Source organism: Oryctolagus cuniculus, chromosome 12, assembly GCF_964237555.1.
Source record: "Oryctolagus cuniculus chromosome 12, mOryCun1.1, whole genome shotgun sequence".
Classification (NCBI taxonomy): Eukaryota; Metazoa; Chordata; class Mammalia; order Lagomorpha; family Leporidae; genus Oryctolagus; species Oryctolagus cuniculus.
In genome coordinates, this window is record NC_091443.1 from 104790716 (window position 1) to 104807499 (window position 16784).

General features: G+C 56.0%; 1 long non-coding RNA gene across 2 annotated transcripts in view; it reads left to right on the forward strand.

Moving 5' to 3' along the window:
* CTXND1 (cortexin domain containing 1) overlaps positions 1-16784 on the forward strand; it is a 47545-nt gene that overhangs the window by 2430 nt on the left and 28331 nt on the right. The window lies entirely within an intron of this gene.

Sequence of the window (16784 nt, forward strand, 5' to 3'; positions counted from 1 at the left end):
TGCCTGGGTGGGGCTGCCCGAAGGAAGACCCGTTCGACACAGACACAGCACCAGGAGCAAAGCAAAGCTGCTCTTAGCTAGGGGTGCCTGTTTCCCTCTGTGGGCATGGGAGAATTCACATCTTGGGGCTCAGGGGGGTGGCTCCTCCCACCGCCTGGGTCATCCGGAAGCACCCGCAGCCTCAGGCTGTGCCCCTGCTGTGTGCTTAGGCCTTTTCTGTTGCTGTAACTCATTGCCGCTGTCTGGGTTATTTAGAAAGAGAAGTTGTTCATTTCTGACACTGCAGGAAGCTGGGGACTGGGGGATGGGGGGCAGAGCGGGGCGGTGGGGGGCAGGTACAGCATGGAGAGGCAGCTTCCTGCTGGTGGGGACCCGCTGCAGGGTCGGAAGCCAGTAGAGGGCGCCCTAGCTTGTCACTTGGCTCTTGCTTGCTCTTATACAGCACAAATACTGTCACCGGCCCCCACCCTGATGACCTCAGCTAACTGGAATCCCCTCCCGAACCCCCCCCCCCTTAAATGCCTTCAGCAGAGCCCTGTGCGGGCTGAGCTGCAGCCTGCATTTTGGAGGAGTCACACAGGCAGAGAAAGGCAGCCTTGCTGGCTGGGGGCCGTGGGAACTGCAGCTGGTCACGCACGAGAGAGAACTTCCCGCACAGTAAATGTTTTATAGGCACAGTCCTGCTCCATCCTCCTGGCGCCTGCCCCTGCCACCTCGCTGAGGGCCCTGGAGCTCAGTGGATCCCCTCCATGTGTCCTGGAATATGTGCCTAGAAGGGTCCCCGCTGAGCCCCCTGTGATTGACGCTCACAGCACCCCTCAAATGGAGCCCCCATGGGAAGCTCATTCCAAGGGGAAACATAGGAAGACAGCGTCATGGATGAGCAGAGATCAGGGTGGGGTCCCGAACCCCAGGATCCCCTGCCCCTACTTACCCTAGAGCCACGGGCTTCTGAGGGACCCCCATGTGCAGATAAGCACCCTCCTCTGTTCCCACTTCTTTGGTCTCAGGCCCCCGTAGCTGCCGGCCCAGGGCGGCGGCTGCTCTCCTTCAAGGTCTAGTGAGGACATAGAACAGGTGCCTCCTTGGGGCCCACATCACCTCCTCCCCACCACACCCCGGCTCTCAGGTGTCACCACTCCTAGGACAAGGATGAAAAGAAGGGGCTCTGGACCGGTGTGATGGCACAGTGCTTGCAACACCGGCATCCCGTATCCAAGTGCCAGTTCAAGTCCCGGCTCCTTGCTTCTGATTCAGCTGTCTGCCGATCTGCTTGGGAGGCAGCAGGTGATGGCTCGAGTGCTTGGGTCCCTGACACCCATGCAGGAGACCTGGACAGAGGTCCCAGCTTCTGGCTTCAGCCTGGCCCAGCCCCGGCTGTTGTAGCCATTTGGAGAATGAACCAACAGATGGAGATCTCTCTCTCTCTCTCTCTCTCTCTCTCTCTCTCTCTCTCTCAGAGATAATTACACCTTTCAAATAAAGAAATCTTTTTAAAAAGAAAAGCAGGGACTGTTTCCCACAGACACTGACCCTCCACCAGTTTTCCCCCTGAGACCAACGAGTGTGACAGAAGATGTGGCCGGGGAGTCAGGATGAGGCTCTGAGGCTCATATCCCATATTTGGTGTAGAGTTCTTCCTCTGTCTGGATGGGACTCCTGTATTCTCCCCTTACAAGATCTGAATCCCAGTGCCGTGGCTTCACCGGGATCCCGTGGGCTACAGAGCATCCCTGTCTTTGGACTGGCACCATGGGAAGGGGCTCCGAGTCTGCCCAGAGGTTGGAGCAGGGTCAGACAGGGTCTTTTGGTGCTTTGTCTGCAGGCCAGGCTGGTGGCAGACTGAAATATGATCTTCTTCCCAGGGACATGAACGTGGACATGAATTTTCATGCTCTGGGGGCCAGAGGTGGCAGGCACAATGACACCTGTTTGTCATTCGGAGGTTGGCACTGAGAGCTGACAAGTGGCCCGACACCGCAAGGCCCTTTCCATCATTGGCTCTGCTTCTTCTGGCCACACTGGCTTCTTGGCTCGGGCAGAATTCCTGTGTTCTAGACGATGGTAAATAGATAGCACACATTTATCACGCCTCCCTCTTCTGCCCAGAGCAGACATTGCTAATCAATCACCACACTTTCCCATGGGGCCAGAATGAGGCTGCAGAGTGAATCCTTCTCAACAGTTGTCTAGAGTTGGTTCAGAAAGTGGCATCCAGTTGGGTACTGCAGGCTATGGGACAGCGTTTTCCCCAGTGCCGGCTCCTGGGGGGCACCTGCTATCCAAAACCCCAGCAGTAGTACCGCTACTTGGCTTCCAAGATGAACCCCCTTGGAAAGAAGTCTGTTACACTCTCTCTCTTAGTATCTGACATTTCTGAGGGGTGCCCATGCTGATGGAGCCGGCTGACTTTGGTCAACAAACCCTGGGCTCAGCTCCCAGGAGGTGGCCAGCATCCGCCAGCATCAATCGGGCTGCAGAACTGCTCAGTGATGGCCAAGTACGTGCCCCCTTCCCTGAGCGGCACTTCAGATATTACTAAATTCCTTCTCAGTGTCTGCAGAAAAATAGATGAACGCCAACCTCCTGTAGCGAATGGAGCTGTGAGACTTCTCTGCCTGTCCCCCGGGGGGCCGTGTCTCGGAGCCAACCAGGGCATTATCATTAATCAATAAACACGCCCGTGAAATGGGGCTCTCCTAAGATCTAATGCTGCTAACGAGTTCAGCTTGCTCTGGTCCCCGAGGATGCTCTCCAGGGCCATGGCAGGCTCCTGAGCTGCTGCGGGGAGGGGGTGCGGAGCGTTCCGCTGTCTGCAGTTCAGCCGCCCTCTCTCACGCCCCTTGGCCGCCCCAGGACCACCCCAACACACACACACACACACACACACATGCACACTCAGAGGAGGATCTCCCCCACCTGCGATTCAGGCCCTCAGCTACATAGTGTTGGGCGAGGGCAGTTTAAAGAAAGGGCGCCTTGTGCATGGAATGCTGCAAAGCAAGAGCGACTGAGGATGGAGAGGGTGGAGAGGGGGCACATCCTGTCCTTGTGGACTTTGCTTGTTGGCCTCACAAACTGGGAGATATTTCCCCCGTGGAGCAGAGGCCCTCTGGATATCCTTGTCCTTCCTTGTCCCCTGACCCGGCAGCTGATCTCAGCCCTGTCGCTCCCCCTCTTCGCGGAGGAACGACACAGGACCCTGTGCTGTTCTTTCGTCTGCTCGGCCCTCCCCGGGTTTGCTGCTGGTTCTTCCCGGGTTGGCTACTATCCCTTCCACCTCCGTGGAGGGGCGGGCCCCCTGCCACTTTCCCCACTTCCGCAGGGGAGCGGCACACTGCCGGCCGACTCTCTCGGGGGCTGCACAGGTGTTCCTTCAGATAGATGTTCCTGGTGCATGTTGTCTCTCTCCTCCTTTATAGTCCTCTTCCACCAATCCCAACTCTGCTACCCACACGCCGAGTACGCTGCTCTCCTCCAATCAGGAGCAGGTCCTACAGTTTATTGGTTGAACTGGAGGCAGCTGCGTAGAAGCTGTTTACTCCTCTCCCAGCGCCATATTGTGGGAGAGCAGATGCATAGAATAAGTCTTAATTCGAGTAACTTAGTCTAGTCCGAGTTGCTCCCCACACAGCCCCTCCCGTCTGTGTGCCCGCACACACAGCACCCTGATGCTCAGAGCCGCAGCTGCCTCGCGGGTGAGGTGACATGAGGTTGTTGATCTCTTAGGCTTCAGGAGACGTTTGTGGGGGAGAATGCGCGAAGGTGGGACCCAGCAGAGTGCGCCTGACGGCGAGGAGGCACCTGCAGGGTGACGAGCCAGGCAGTAGAGAATTCCCAGGGGGCTGAACACGTGGCCTGGGGCACAGCAGTGAGCCCTCCACCTGGGAAGCCCACATACAGCACGGAAGTGCCGGGGCTGGGGTTCAGATCCAGCTTCCTGCTGATGTGCGTGCTGGGGGTAGCGGATTAAATTCCTGGCTTTCAGCTTCAGCTTGGCCTGGGCTGGGCAGGCATTTGGAGGATGAGCCAGTGGGTTGAAGACCTCTCTCTCTTTCTCTCTCTTTCTCCCTCCCAAATAAAGTGAAAATACATAAATAATTGTTTTAAAGATTTATTTTCTTTATTTGAAAGTCAGAGTTACACAGAGAGAGGAGAGGCAAAGAGAGAGAGAGAGAGAGAGAGAGAGAGGTCTTCCATCCGATGGTTCACTTCACAATTGGGCGCAACGGCTGGAGCTGCGCTGATCCGAAGCCAGGAGCCAGGAGCTTCTTCCAGGTCTCCCACGTGGGTGCAGGGGCCCAAGGACTTGGGTCATCTTCCACTGCTTTCCCAGGCCACAGCAGAGAGCCGGATCGGAAGTGGAGCAGCTGGGACTAGAACTGGCGCCCATATGGGCTGTCAGCGCTTCAGGCCAGGGCATTAACCCGCTGCGCCACAGTGCCAGCACCAATTTTTTTTTTTTAATTCCAAAGGTTCATTACAAAATGCAGATCCGGGGGCCCTGCTTGCAAGCCCCCAAGCTGGAAGGCGCTCCCTGGCACAGAGCTGGCACAAACTCTGGTGCAGATTGCTAGTCACCATCCAGAGTCCAGAGTGTGAGACCCGCCTGGCACAGATGAGCAGTCTGCACACCTGCTCCACTGTGGCCCCGAGTCCCCAGGGGGCCACAGCTCACACAGTCAGGACAGAAGAACGGATGTCTTGGCCCCTGCCAGGTGCGGCGCTCACGCCGGGCTTCGCCCAAGGGAGTTATTTGTCTCTCGCCTGCATAAGAGCCACGGCACAGCCAGCACCGCCTGCAACCAAGGCTGTATCCACAGGTGCCAATGGGGCCCGGTCTTTGCTGCTGCAACCCCACAACCACAGTCGGGCAGGCAGCAAAGCCGGCTCTGGGTCCAGGCGTCAGGTGGCCGCGGTGACCCTCAGCCCTTACTCGGCTGTGTCTAGGACCCTCTGCCACTCCAGGTTCCGTCTCCACCACAGGGCGGTTCTCTCTATTCATGTCTGGTCCATCTCAGGACGTGAGAACGTGAACGTGGGAAGTACAGACAATCTGCCTCTTTAGGAGGACAGAGATGCTCATGGCCTAATAAATAGTCGTTTGGATTCAGAGCGAGAAGTATTCGCCATCTATTTTGTGAGTGTACTTTTTCCAGAAAATATCGTTTCCTGATTATGCAAGTTGTACGGAAGCTTGAGAACGTACTAAAAAACGTAATAGGCGGGAAGGACGACAATCCCAGACGACAGCTGTCAGTCAAACACCTCCTCCAGCTTTGTCTCCCTCTTGCGCCTTTTTTGGTATTGTGGTTTACTCGGTTTTGGGTTGTTTTTTTTTTTTTAAGATTTATTTATTTATTCGAAAGTCAGAGTTACACAGAGAGAGAAAGAGAGACAGAGAGAGGTCTTCCATCCACTGGTTCACTCCCCAGTTGGCCCCCAACAGCTGGAGATGAGCTGATCTGAAGCCAGGAGCCAGGAGCTTGCTCTGGGTCTCCCACGCAGGTGCAGGGGTCCAAGGACTTGGGCCATCTACTGCTTTCCCAGGCCATAGCAGAGAGCTGGATCAGAAGAGGAGCAGCCGGAATTCAAACCGGTGCCCATATGAAATGCCGACACTGCAGATGGTGGCTTTACCCACTAAGCCACAGCTCCAGCCCCCTGGGTTTTTTAAAAAATTGGAATCTCTGGGCCGGCGCCATGGCTCACTTGGTTAATCCTCCACCTGCGGTGCCAGCATCCCATATGGGCACCGGGTTCTAGTCCCGGTTGCTCCTCTTCCCATCCAGCTCTCTGCTGTGGCCCGGGAGGGCAGTGGAGGATGGCCCAAGTGCTTGGGCCCCTGCACCTGCATGGGAGACCAGGAAGAGGCACCTGGCTCCTGGCCATTTGGGGAGTGAACCAATGGAAGGAAGACCTTTCTATGTCTCTCTCTCACACTGTCTATAACTCTACCTGTCAAAAAATTAAAAAAAAAAAAAAAGAAATGAAAGAAAAATTGGAATCCTCTGAAAAGGAACCCAGAGGCTGGGAGTGGGGGAAGGGGGTCTCCAATGGCAGCCTGGGGGCCCAGCCAGGCTGAATCTTAGAATGGAGTCTGATGTGCTTTGGACAAGAGGCAGGATTTGGGCAGTGGAGGTGGTGGGTGATGGAGAGTGGACCCAGGTCGCATTGCTGGTGAGCAAGGCTGCAGCTGGGACCCCCAGCCCAAGGCCTGGCTCCAGACCCTGCCCTGATCCAGGCGGGAACAGCTGCTGGAACACAGCTGGGACCATGCATGAAGACTCTTTCCGTGGCATCAGGTGCCTGGCAGCACTGGGGGCTGAACTTGCCCTTCTCCATGGCCAAGATCCAGCTCATGGCACTCCTGTGTCACCAGACTTCCTAGAAACCTCACTCCTGCTAAGCAGAGTGGCCTTGGCTCTACCTGCCGGGGGCAGGGTCTGGGCCCAATTCGCTTTCTTGTGGCCAGCGCTGTCCTAAGCCGCCCAGCTCTTGCTGACCAGCCCGCCATGCCTCGCCCCTGCACGGGCTCCGAAGAGTCAACCCCTCCTGATTTTCCTGAAATAAGAGACCCTCTGGTCTCTTATTCTGGCCTTGCAAACACAGGGCCAGGGACTCACCCAAGGAGCAGGCAGCCCCAGGACTGGAGGCAGAGAGAGGCAATTCATAACCATGGCCCCCGGAACCACCATCCCTGTCCCCCACATCTTCGAAGGCGAGAAGCTGGTCCTTTAATACACAGACGAGATGCAGGAGGCGGGCGCGGCTGGCAGGGGTGACGGAGCGGGGGCTCCGAGGTGGGCTCCAGCAGCGCCTGGGTCCTCCGTGCTCACAGACTCCCCAGCTTTCACTGTGTCCCCAGCACAGCTCTGCAAAACGTTTTCCTGTGGTCTAACTCCACCAGCCTGGAGATGCTGTCTGTGGCAGAGGGGACTCGCCCCGCCGGCGGCTGGTGGAACAAGCCCACCGTGAGGCAGCCAGGCCTGCACGCTGCCCGCCCGTCTCCCTGGCTGGCAGCTGGTGAGCAAGCTGTCCCCAAAGGCAAGGCGGAAGACGCCTCTGGGTGCGTCAGCTTTGCAAGGAAGGAAGACGGTGAGGCTAGCAGACTGGAGTCGCCAGATTGGTGTCACCACCCAGCCAGCCCCAGACAGTAACTCTGGCCGCTTGTCTCAGGCCTGTGTGGCCGCCGCTACAAGGTCCTGCACCCCACCCCTCCCCTCTCACCCTCTAACAAGCAGGTCCTTGCACCTGGGCTCTCCCGTCTTGGGCTCCCGGGGCCCGGTCCAGAGGACGAGCCAAGGTGACAGTTGACAAAGAGAATTCCCCAGGTGGGGAGGCGTCTTGGTGCCCAGCGGGGGAGCTCCTTTGTGTCATCTACCCCGTGCCCCAAGTCCAGGGTGGGGAAACTCTTGCTCTGTGCTCTCCAGCGTAGGATGACTTACAACAGCCCCTCATCAGCTGGGCTCCAGGGGACCCCCTGGACACCCCCAAGGCCAGGACTTGCTGGCAGCTCAGGAGCAGCAGGAGGGGGGGCACAGCCTCTTTCCTGAGTGAGGAGGGGGTGACTCAAAGCCATTGAATTGGCAGCTTGTGTAGTCCCAAATCTCTCACACGTCCGAGGCTCCTGACCCTTCCTGTACAACAAAGGTGGGAGGTTCTACCTCTCGGTCTGTCCCTTTAAAGCATGGGTGGGGAGTGTGCAGCCCACACCACATATCTAGGGCCAGGGAAATCGGGTGGCGTGGCCCTGCCAAAGCTCCACACGTCTGTAGCAGGCTGTCTTAAGTCGGTAATTCCGTACTGCCCACCAACCATGTCATAAATATCACAGTGGCCCTCGGCAGGCAGAAGCTACCCCACCCCTGCTTCCAAGCAGCCCACGTACACAGGGCACAACTAAATGTCAACAGGGGCCGAGCGGGTGACACAAATGACCGAAGCAGCGGGGCCTGAGCGACAGGGCTCGGAGGGGACTGCGGAGCACCCGCCCCAGGCGCAGGCTAAAGGGAGTGAGTTGTCAGGCAGGGGTACAGCCCCCGGGTGGCCGGGCAACCTTCCAGACGTTATGTGAAATCATCTGGTGCTAACGCCTTCAGATTAAAATTAAACCTGAGTGCACCTGCAGGCCGCACATGACAGCATCACCAACATCTCCCCGGGAGGTGTCTGTGAGCTTTTTTATTTATTTGTTTATTTTATTTATTTGAAAATCAAGAGTTACAGAGAGAGAGAGGAAGAGACAGAGAGGGATCTTCCATCCACTGGTTCACTCCCTAAAAGGCCACAATAGCCAGGGCTGGGTCAGGCTGAAGCCAGGAGCCAGGAGCTCCATCCGGGTCTCCCACATGGGTGGCAGGAGCCCAAGCACTTGGACCACCTTCCACTGCCTTCCCAGGAGCATTAGCAGGAAGCTGCTTGGAAGCGGAGTAGCTGGGACTCGAACCTGTGCTCTGATATGAGATGCTGGCTTCATAAGTGGTGGTTTAACCCACCGTGCCACAGCACCAGCCCCTCTGAGCTGTTTGAAGGATGCTCTATGTGAGAAAAGCAGATATGAGAGGCAAGAAAGAGGAAGGAAGGCGAGGGAGGGAGGGGAGTGAAGACCCTTCTGCCTGGAGTGCCCCCTGCCACGCCCCTCAAGCTCCACTCCCACTCCCAGACTGGGGACACCCTCCTAGTTGGAAACCTGCTCATACGAGACCCCTGCCAGGCTCCTGCTGTGAGGTGGGAGTGGTCCAGGCCAGTGGTCACTCTCTGGGGACACGTGCCATGTCCTCCTTCCTGCTGGCTGGCCATCGCCTCCGTCTCGCCTGGTTTATAGTGTGGGGGGGGGGGGGCACGCGGCTTCCCTCCTGTGGCCATGGGGAGGGTGCCAGTCCCAGGAGTCTGCTCAGCGGCTAGTGCTCGCTGCACCCCAGCGGCTCCCCAAGCCGGGGGCTTCCCTCGGGGCCCAAGCAGGACGTCAGAGGGAGCTGCGTTTGTCCACGGGATTCTCTGCCTCCCGGAACATCCGCGCCTTGATTTGGATGCACACAGCTGTCTGCTTATAGGAAAATAACACCCTTGTTAACGGCTGCTGACGCCTTCATTCAGTAGATTTATTTGCGCTTAAATGTGACATTTGCCACCAATTTTTGTATCTTAGACAAAGTGTCTCCAATAAACGGATGCATTTTTAAGAGCTCTTATCAGTGAAACAGAATGAGCTTCTACCATCCTGTTCCCCACGGCAGATGTCTGGAACGTTCTCGGGGCTTCCAGAGGGGAACCCTCCTGGGAGACGTTTCGTGCTGCACACTGATGGGGCGGATTCCGTTGCTCAGAGCCGTTTACATGGTGGGGAGTGGGGTGGTGTCAGCAGGCAGCCCCAGAGCAGGCTGAGCGCGCAGCTTGATTTAACAAGTGGAGTAGGCTTGCAGGTCTGTTAAGTAGGGGGACCTGAGCCAAGTCCACATCTGGACGCCTGGCCAAACAGGTAAAACCAGTGAATAGTGGAGAAAGACATGGTTCTTGGGGGAGCAGGTTCCTAGGCAATTTGGGGAGCCCCCCTTAGTAAAGTAACCCAAAATCATGGGGGCTGGTGTTAGCCGCCTGTGACAGCAGCATGCCGTAACAGAGCAGTCGTGCAAGTCCCAGCTGGTCCGCTTCTCATCCAGCTCCCTGCCGATGTGCCTGGGAAGGCAGCAGAAGATGGCCCAAGTGCTTGGGCCCCTGCACCCACATGGGAGACCCGGATGAAGTTCCAGGCTCTTAGCCCCAGCCCAGCCCAGCACTGGCCTTTACAAGGTTTGATGAGTGAACCAATGGATGGAAGACAGTGCGACAGATAGAATGAGAGGTAGAGAGAGAGGTGGAGAGAGAGGTGGAGAGAGAGAGAGAGAGAGAGAGAATCCATCTGCTGGTTCACTCCATAAATGGCCACAATGGCCAGGGCTGAGCAGAGCCAAAGCCAGGAGCCAGGAGCCTCCACTGGTTCTCCCATGTGGGTGCAGGGGCCCAAGCACTTGGGCCATCTTCTACTGCTTTCCCAGGCCATTAGCAGGGATTTGGATCGGAAGTGGAGCAGCCGGGACTTGAACTGGTGCCTATGTGGGCTACCCACATTGCAGGTGGCATTCTAACCCCCTACACCACAACACAGGCCCCCATGAATCTCTAAAAAAAGTTAATAAAAATTTATGAAAATGAGGCCGGTGCCACGGCTCACTAGGCTAACCATCTGCCTGCAGCGCCGGCACCCCGGGTTCTAGTTCCGATTGCTCCTACAAGTCCAGCTCTCTGCTGTGGCCCGGGAAGGCAGTGGAGGATGGCCCAAGTGCTTGGGCCCTGCACCCCATGGGAGACCAGGGGAAGCACCTGGCCCCGGCTTCGGATCGGCGCAGCGCACTGGCTGCAACACGCCGGCCCGTAGCGGCCACTTGGGGAGTGAACCAACGGAAAAAGGAAGACCTTTCTCTCTGTCTCTCTCTCACTAACTCTGTCAAAAAAAATTATGAAAATGAAAGCACCAAAGTAAGTATTTAAGATTAGAAAATTAGCACAGCAAATTACAAACAAAAAGATTTTAATATTTTATTTTAAAAAACAAAAAAGTCACAAAATCTATCAAAAATCATTGTAATTGTTAAGTTAACTGCTTCATCCACTTGTATGATATTTGTCTTGCTTGAGCTTTCTGTCTGATTTTTGGTCTCTTCCTACACCAACTGTCTTTGTAAAATCATTTCCATGGGAAACAGGAATATTATCAATCTTCTTGCCTCGTTGATCAAACGTTGACTTGTATTGGCTTGGCTTAGAAATGTTTTCTTTCGCTTATTCACTCATTGCTGGGAATTTCGTGTGAGTTCTCACTTCAAGTTCATGTTTGAGCTGCAAGATTTCTAGGCATTTCCGCTTCTCCTGGGTTCTGACACATCCCAACTACTCTCTGAACTGACGGCAGTCCTTCCGCCTGTGTTGGTGCCCACACAATACAGTGTAACGGGAGTTCAGGCTGTCTTCCTGGGTGTTGATCCACCACATCAAGCCAGTATGAGTGTCACAGGAGCCACAGAGATGAGGGGGCCCTTTCAGGCCAAGGGTCAAGTGTGGGCAGAGTCCAAAGGTGTGTGTGTGACCAGTGGGAGACCCAGAAGGGCCCTTGCCAGTGAAGGGTTCTAGAACTTAAGCCCCATTGTTTTCATATTTTGTAAAAAAGCACATTCCATGGGGCCAGCACTGTGGCATAGTAGGTTAAGCCTCTGCCTGTGGCACCAGCATCCCATATAGGTGCTGGTTCGAGTCCTGGCTGCTCCTCTTCCCATCTAGCTCCCTGTGGAGCTGCTGTGGCCTGGGAAAGCAGTAGAAGATGGCCCAAGTGCTTGGGCCCCTGCACCCACGTGGGAGACCTGGAAGAAGCTCCTGGCTCCTGGCTTTGGATCAGCTCAGCTTTGGCTGTTGCAACCATTTGGGGAGTGAGTGCGCAGATGGAACACCTCTCTCTCTGTAACTCTGTCTCTCAAATAAATAGATAAAATCTTAAAAAAAGAAAGATTTAGGGGAAACACTTTTAGACATTGGGATAGACAGTGGTTTTGGGATAGGCCCCAAAAGCACAGACAAGAGCAACCATGGACAAATGGGGTGATCACTGAAGGACATCTCAGCTCAGCAGAAGACAAGATCAACAGAGTGGCGAGACAATGGGCAAGGCGGGAGAAAATACTTGCAAACTATTCGGCTCACAGAGGACTACATCCAGAACACGTAAGGACCTTGAAAAAAAAGTCAGTAACAAAAAACCAGATATTCCAATGTAATAATGGGTGAATGATATCAATAGAGACTTTTCAAGAGACAAAAATCAAATGGGCCACCCACTTCTGGGAGAACGCTCAACATCGTTAGACATCGGGGAAATGCAAGTCAGAACTCCGCAAGGTCTCATCGCACCCCAGTTAGAATGGCTGCTATCCAAAAGAGCGTAACAGTGCTGGCGGGGACGCGCAGGGAAGGGACCCTTATCTACTGTCGGTGGCAATGGAAATTAGTAGAGCCACTCTGGAGAACAGTATGGAGATCCCTCAGAATGCTAAGAACAGATCTGGGAGGGCTTTGGGCTTAGCAGGGATGTTGCCAGTTCAGATGCCCGGGGCCCACATCCGAGTGCCTGGGTTCCAGTCCCCTGATTCTTCCGTCCTCACATGGCAGCCTGGGAGGAGCAGCAGGAATGGCTCGGGTCGTTGGGTTCTTGCACTCACACGGAAGACCTGGATGGAGTTCCCGGCTCCTGGCTTTGGTCTTGGTCCAGCCTGAGCTGTCATGAGCATTTGAGGATAGAACCAGCAGATGGGAACTCTGTTTGTATCCATCTCTCTGCTCCTCAAATAATTTCCTTTAATTTTAATAAATAAAAGTAGATCTCCCACATGCCCCAGCTGTCTCCCTTCTGGGTATCCATCTAAAGGAAATCAAATCAACACATCAAAGAGATGCCCGTACATCCCACCGAGCTGGACGCGCGTCAGTGGGTGAATACGCACTGCACAGTAGCAGACTGTCACACATGCGTGAGTAATAATTTCAGGAAGAAAACACGAGTATCTCGGGAACACTGATGGTAAAACAGCTAATCTCTCGGAACCTCCAGTTCAGAAATCAGCATGCTATTCCTGGAGAGGGCCAGGGCGGAAGGACTTTAGGTTTGCAGGCAGGAGGGTCAATTGCAATGACTTGAGTCCATCTCTAGTACAGAAGTGGCCACAAACGTGGTGCAAAGTCAGAGGTGCAGCCGCGTCCCGGACCCTGAAAGTGGATTTCTTCTATAAAAAGATGTAGTTATTTGTTTGAAGACTGGAGCAACAGGGATGGGAAGAGAGAGAGAAAGAGCGGGAAGCGGGGTGGGGGAGAGAGAGAGAGATCTTCCGTCTGCTGGTTCACTCCCCAGATGGCCACAGCAGCCAGGTCTAACCTGGCTGAATCCAGGGGCTGGAGCTCCACCCGGCTCTCTCACGTGGGTGGCGGGAGCCCGAGCGCTTGGGCCACCATCCACCACCTTCCAGGAACATTAATAGATAGCAGAGCAGCTGGGACCCAGATCGGTGCTTTGAAATGGGATGCTTCGCAGGCAGCGGCTTAACCTCCCGTGCTACAGAGCTGGCCCTGAAAAGTGAGTGTCCTACAACATTTCCGTGTCAACTACTTACAGACATGGAAACCAGCCTCACCTCATAGGCGGGACAAAGAGCATGCACTGCTGTCAGCCAACCCTGCTTCCCGGTGTCCCAGTGCAGTAGGAACCGAGGGCACCCATGGCCAGGGGTGTTCCCCTAGGGATTTAGCAGCACCCCATGCCCCTCCCAGCTTGATCCATCACTCATGTTCTGGGACACCAAGAATTAGTATGGCTCCCAGCTTCGGCAGGAAGGTGTTTGAGGGATGTCTATGGGGTGCTCGCTACAGACCAGTCGCTGTTCTCAGTGCTTCGTGTGTAGTAAGCGCTCTCAGCCCTCCCCACCAGCCCTGCCGCAGCCGTGGTTGTGTCGCCACTTTGCAGATGAGCAAGACTGAGATTTGAAGGCAGTGACCCAGGCCACCCAGCCAGAAAAAGCAGGCCCCCGTTCAAGGCTGCTGGAGAGAGGAAGGGGTTGGCACATTCCTGTAGCCATGGGGGCTCAGTGGTGGCGGTGCTGGGTCATAACACTGGAACCATACAGTGGCAACTGTGCAGATCCCCGGACAACATCCCGACAGGCTCAGCTACCAGGAGAACCACTAGGCGGCAGACCGGAACTGGGCCTAGCACAGCTGCCCCGCGCCCCTCCCAGCATGCCTCGCTGGTCCTGTCAACCCAGCCCGCGACCAGGTTTTGCAAAACCTAGAGTAAGTTAGGGCGAGCTCCTCCAGTGGTGCCCAGCCTAGGAAGCAGCTGTCCTGGTCTCCGTGCTGCCCAGGGGGCCTGTGTGCACCTGTCGGGGGGCACCTGCCCTGGGTCGATTCTACCGTTTGCCTTGACATGCAGCTTCAGGTACTGGGAGAGAGAGAGAGGCTTATAGGGCTCAGGATCTCCACCAGCTCCCTGCCAGTCCCGAAAGGCTACCTTCCAGAATACCCCAAACGGAGGAGCCCAGCTGTGCACTGATTCTGACTGCGGGAGGGGCGCCTTGCAGCTCACCAGCCCAGCAAGTGCCAGAGCCCCTGCCCTGGCTTCCCCATCTCCCCACTACCCTCACCCTGGAGGAGCTGGGGGGTGGGGAGGGCCCTGGCTACAAGGCACAGAGAGATCGTGCGACTTGCTCCAGGTCACACAGCCTGCAAGAGGCAGAGAGCCATCGCTCCAAGCCTGGGGGCTGCCCCCTACCCCAGCCCACTGCTCTCCACACTCACTGCCTCCAACCCTGTGGAGGAGGCCACGGCTGAGACACAAGGCAGGTTCATGGCCAGAACTGCCTGTGCAACTGCTCTGCGGAGCAGTGGTGGGGGAGACAGGCAGGCACCAGGGGCAGCAGTAGGTGATTCCCCACAGCACCCCCACAGAGCGCGTCCAAAGTGTGGGACCACAGTTTTTATTCCCAGATGTTGTGCGTCAGATGTGCCCCCATCTCATTGCCCTGACCCAACTCTGCCCTGAGCCGTGGCCATCCCTGACCCCCCCAGCACCCTGCCGATGCAGCACGAAACATGGCCAACAGTTGGTTGTCCAAGTGCCCCCATGGCCTCAGAGGAGCAGCTTTCAAAATCCATAATCAGAGGTTGGAAGATGCTTCGAGGAGGTTGTGCGGCGGCTGACCTTGACCTGGAGCCCTGCACCCACGGACTCAGTGCTGGGGGACAACGTGTGTCTCTGGCTGGCGGGCACCCGGCTCAGAGACGTCTTGCTCAAGGTCACTCAGCTGCACGCCAGCCAAACTGCTCCTATCTGGGAGGCTGCTCCTGTCCTCTGTGGCTGAGGCTGGAGGGGCAGCAGGGAGTCCCGTGCTGGTGACCCCCGGTCCTGAACACCCCCCCAAGCTTGCAGCACAGTCCCTGCATTTCCCAGGGCCACAGGCACTCACTCCACGGGGCCAACCCTGCAGCTTGGGCATGCACAGCATTGAAGCCGTCTGCATTAGAGCAGCCTTTAATTGCAAGGTGAGTCATGCCTCCCCAGACAGCCACGTCCATGGCTTGCAGCTCGCAGCTTGCCTGGGGGGCTCTGAGTCATCTTGCAGGAGGTGGGCTTCCTCCTGGTCTCCCCTGTCCCCAGCCCCTGACGCCCTGAGGTCTGAGCATGGCGTGGTGCAGCCCCCAGCTTCCTGGGCTCCCTCTGGGTGGGGAGGCAGGAGCCTGGGGAGACTGGAGCCGGGGCAGAAAAGACCAGAGGTTCTGTTCTGGGGAAGCCAGCACCGAGAGCCAGGCCCAGTTTGCAGCCTGGGGGACCGGAGCGTCTTGGCTCCTGCAGCCAGACTGGAGGAGGTGACACCTGTGGAGAGAAACCATAAACCCACTAAGAAAGTACTGACATGCGCATTGAAGGGTTTGCTCTGTCATGCACTATGCTGAGCCCCATAGACGTATTCTCATTTATTATTCTCAGAGACCCAGAGAGATTCTTCGGGATATGATTATACCCATTTTAAAGATAAGAAAACTGAGGCCTGGAGTTCCCTTGCTTGGAGTCAGACAGCTGGAAACTGAACCCTCCCGGATGCTGTGTCCCAGGACGTACAGAGGGACTTCAAAGCATTCATGGGGAAAATGGAATTCAGGGGCTACATTGTGGTACAATGGGTTAACTTGCTGCTTGAGACACTGGACTCCCATCTTGGAGGGCCGCCTTGAGTCCCGGCTGTTCCACTTCTGGTCCAGCTCCCTGCTAATGGCCTGGAAAGGAAACACATGACGGCTCAAGTGCTGGGGTCCCTGCACCCCCCTGGGAGACTCGGATGGAGCTCCTGGCTCCTGGCTTCAGCCAGGCCCAGCCCTGGTTATTGCAGGCATTTGGGGAGTGAGCCAGCAGATGAAAGACCCCCCCTTTCAAGTAAATAAAATACATCTTCTAAAAAAGAAAAATGTAAGATAAATTTATGTTGGCATGAAGAACTATAAAATCCCTGCATACGAGGGATCTTCCAAAAGTTCAGGGAAAACAACATATTATGAAAAACCGTGCATGGATCTCAAAATTCTGCTGCACTGAAATGAGCTTGTCTGTGAAGTTTGTTTTCCTTGAACTTGGTGGAGCACCCCGCACGACCCTCAGTCATTACGGCATACCCGCCTGGGTCTGTTAGCCAGGGCACCTCGGGCAACAAGTGAGCATTCTGCAGGTGCCTGCCTCTGTTGTCACGTGGGGAGCGCTCTGGCATTTGGACTGTTGCAAGGGCACGGGTGCCTGCGTAGACCTGACTGTCTTACAGTACAGGAACTGCCCGCTGCGGCTGTGGGGCGGTGGGGGGAGTGCAGGCAGGGCAGCCCAGGTTTAGTGAGGCCTGTGCCTTTAAGGGGCTTGTATGAAAGGGTAGCTTGAGCGGGGCTCCCACCACCCATCTGTGCGCCTCAACCTGGTTCTGGTGTTTGGAGAAGAGAGACCGGTTCTTCCCATTGCAGTTGTGTTGTTGTTGACGGCGCTTTGCCAGAGGTTGGTCATGTAAAAGGGAAATAACTGGGTGTGGGCCACCGAGGACATTGTAGGCAGATTTAGAACCACAAGCTTGGCCGGCGCCGTGGCTCACTAGGCTAATCCTCCGCCTGCGGCGCCGGCACACCGGGTTCTAGTCCCGGTCAGGGCGCCAGATTCTGTCCCGGTTGCCCCTCTT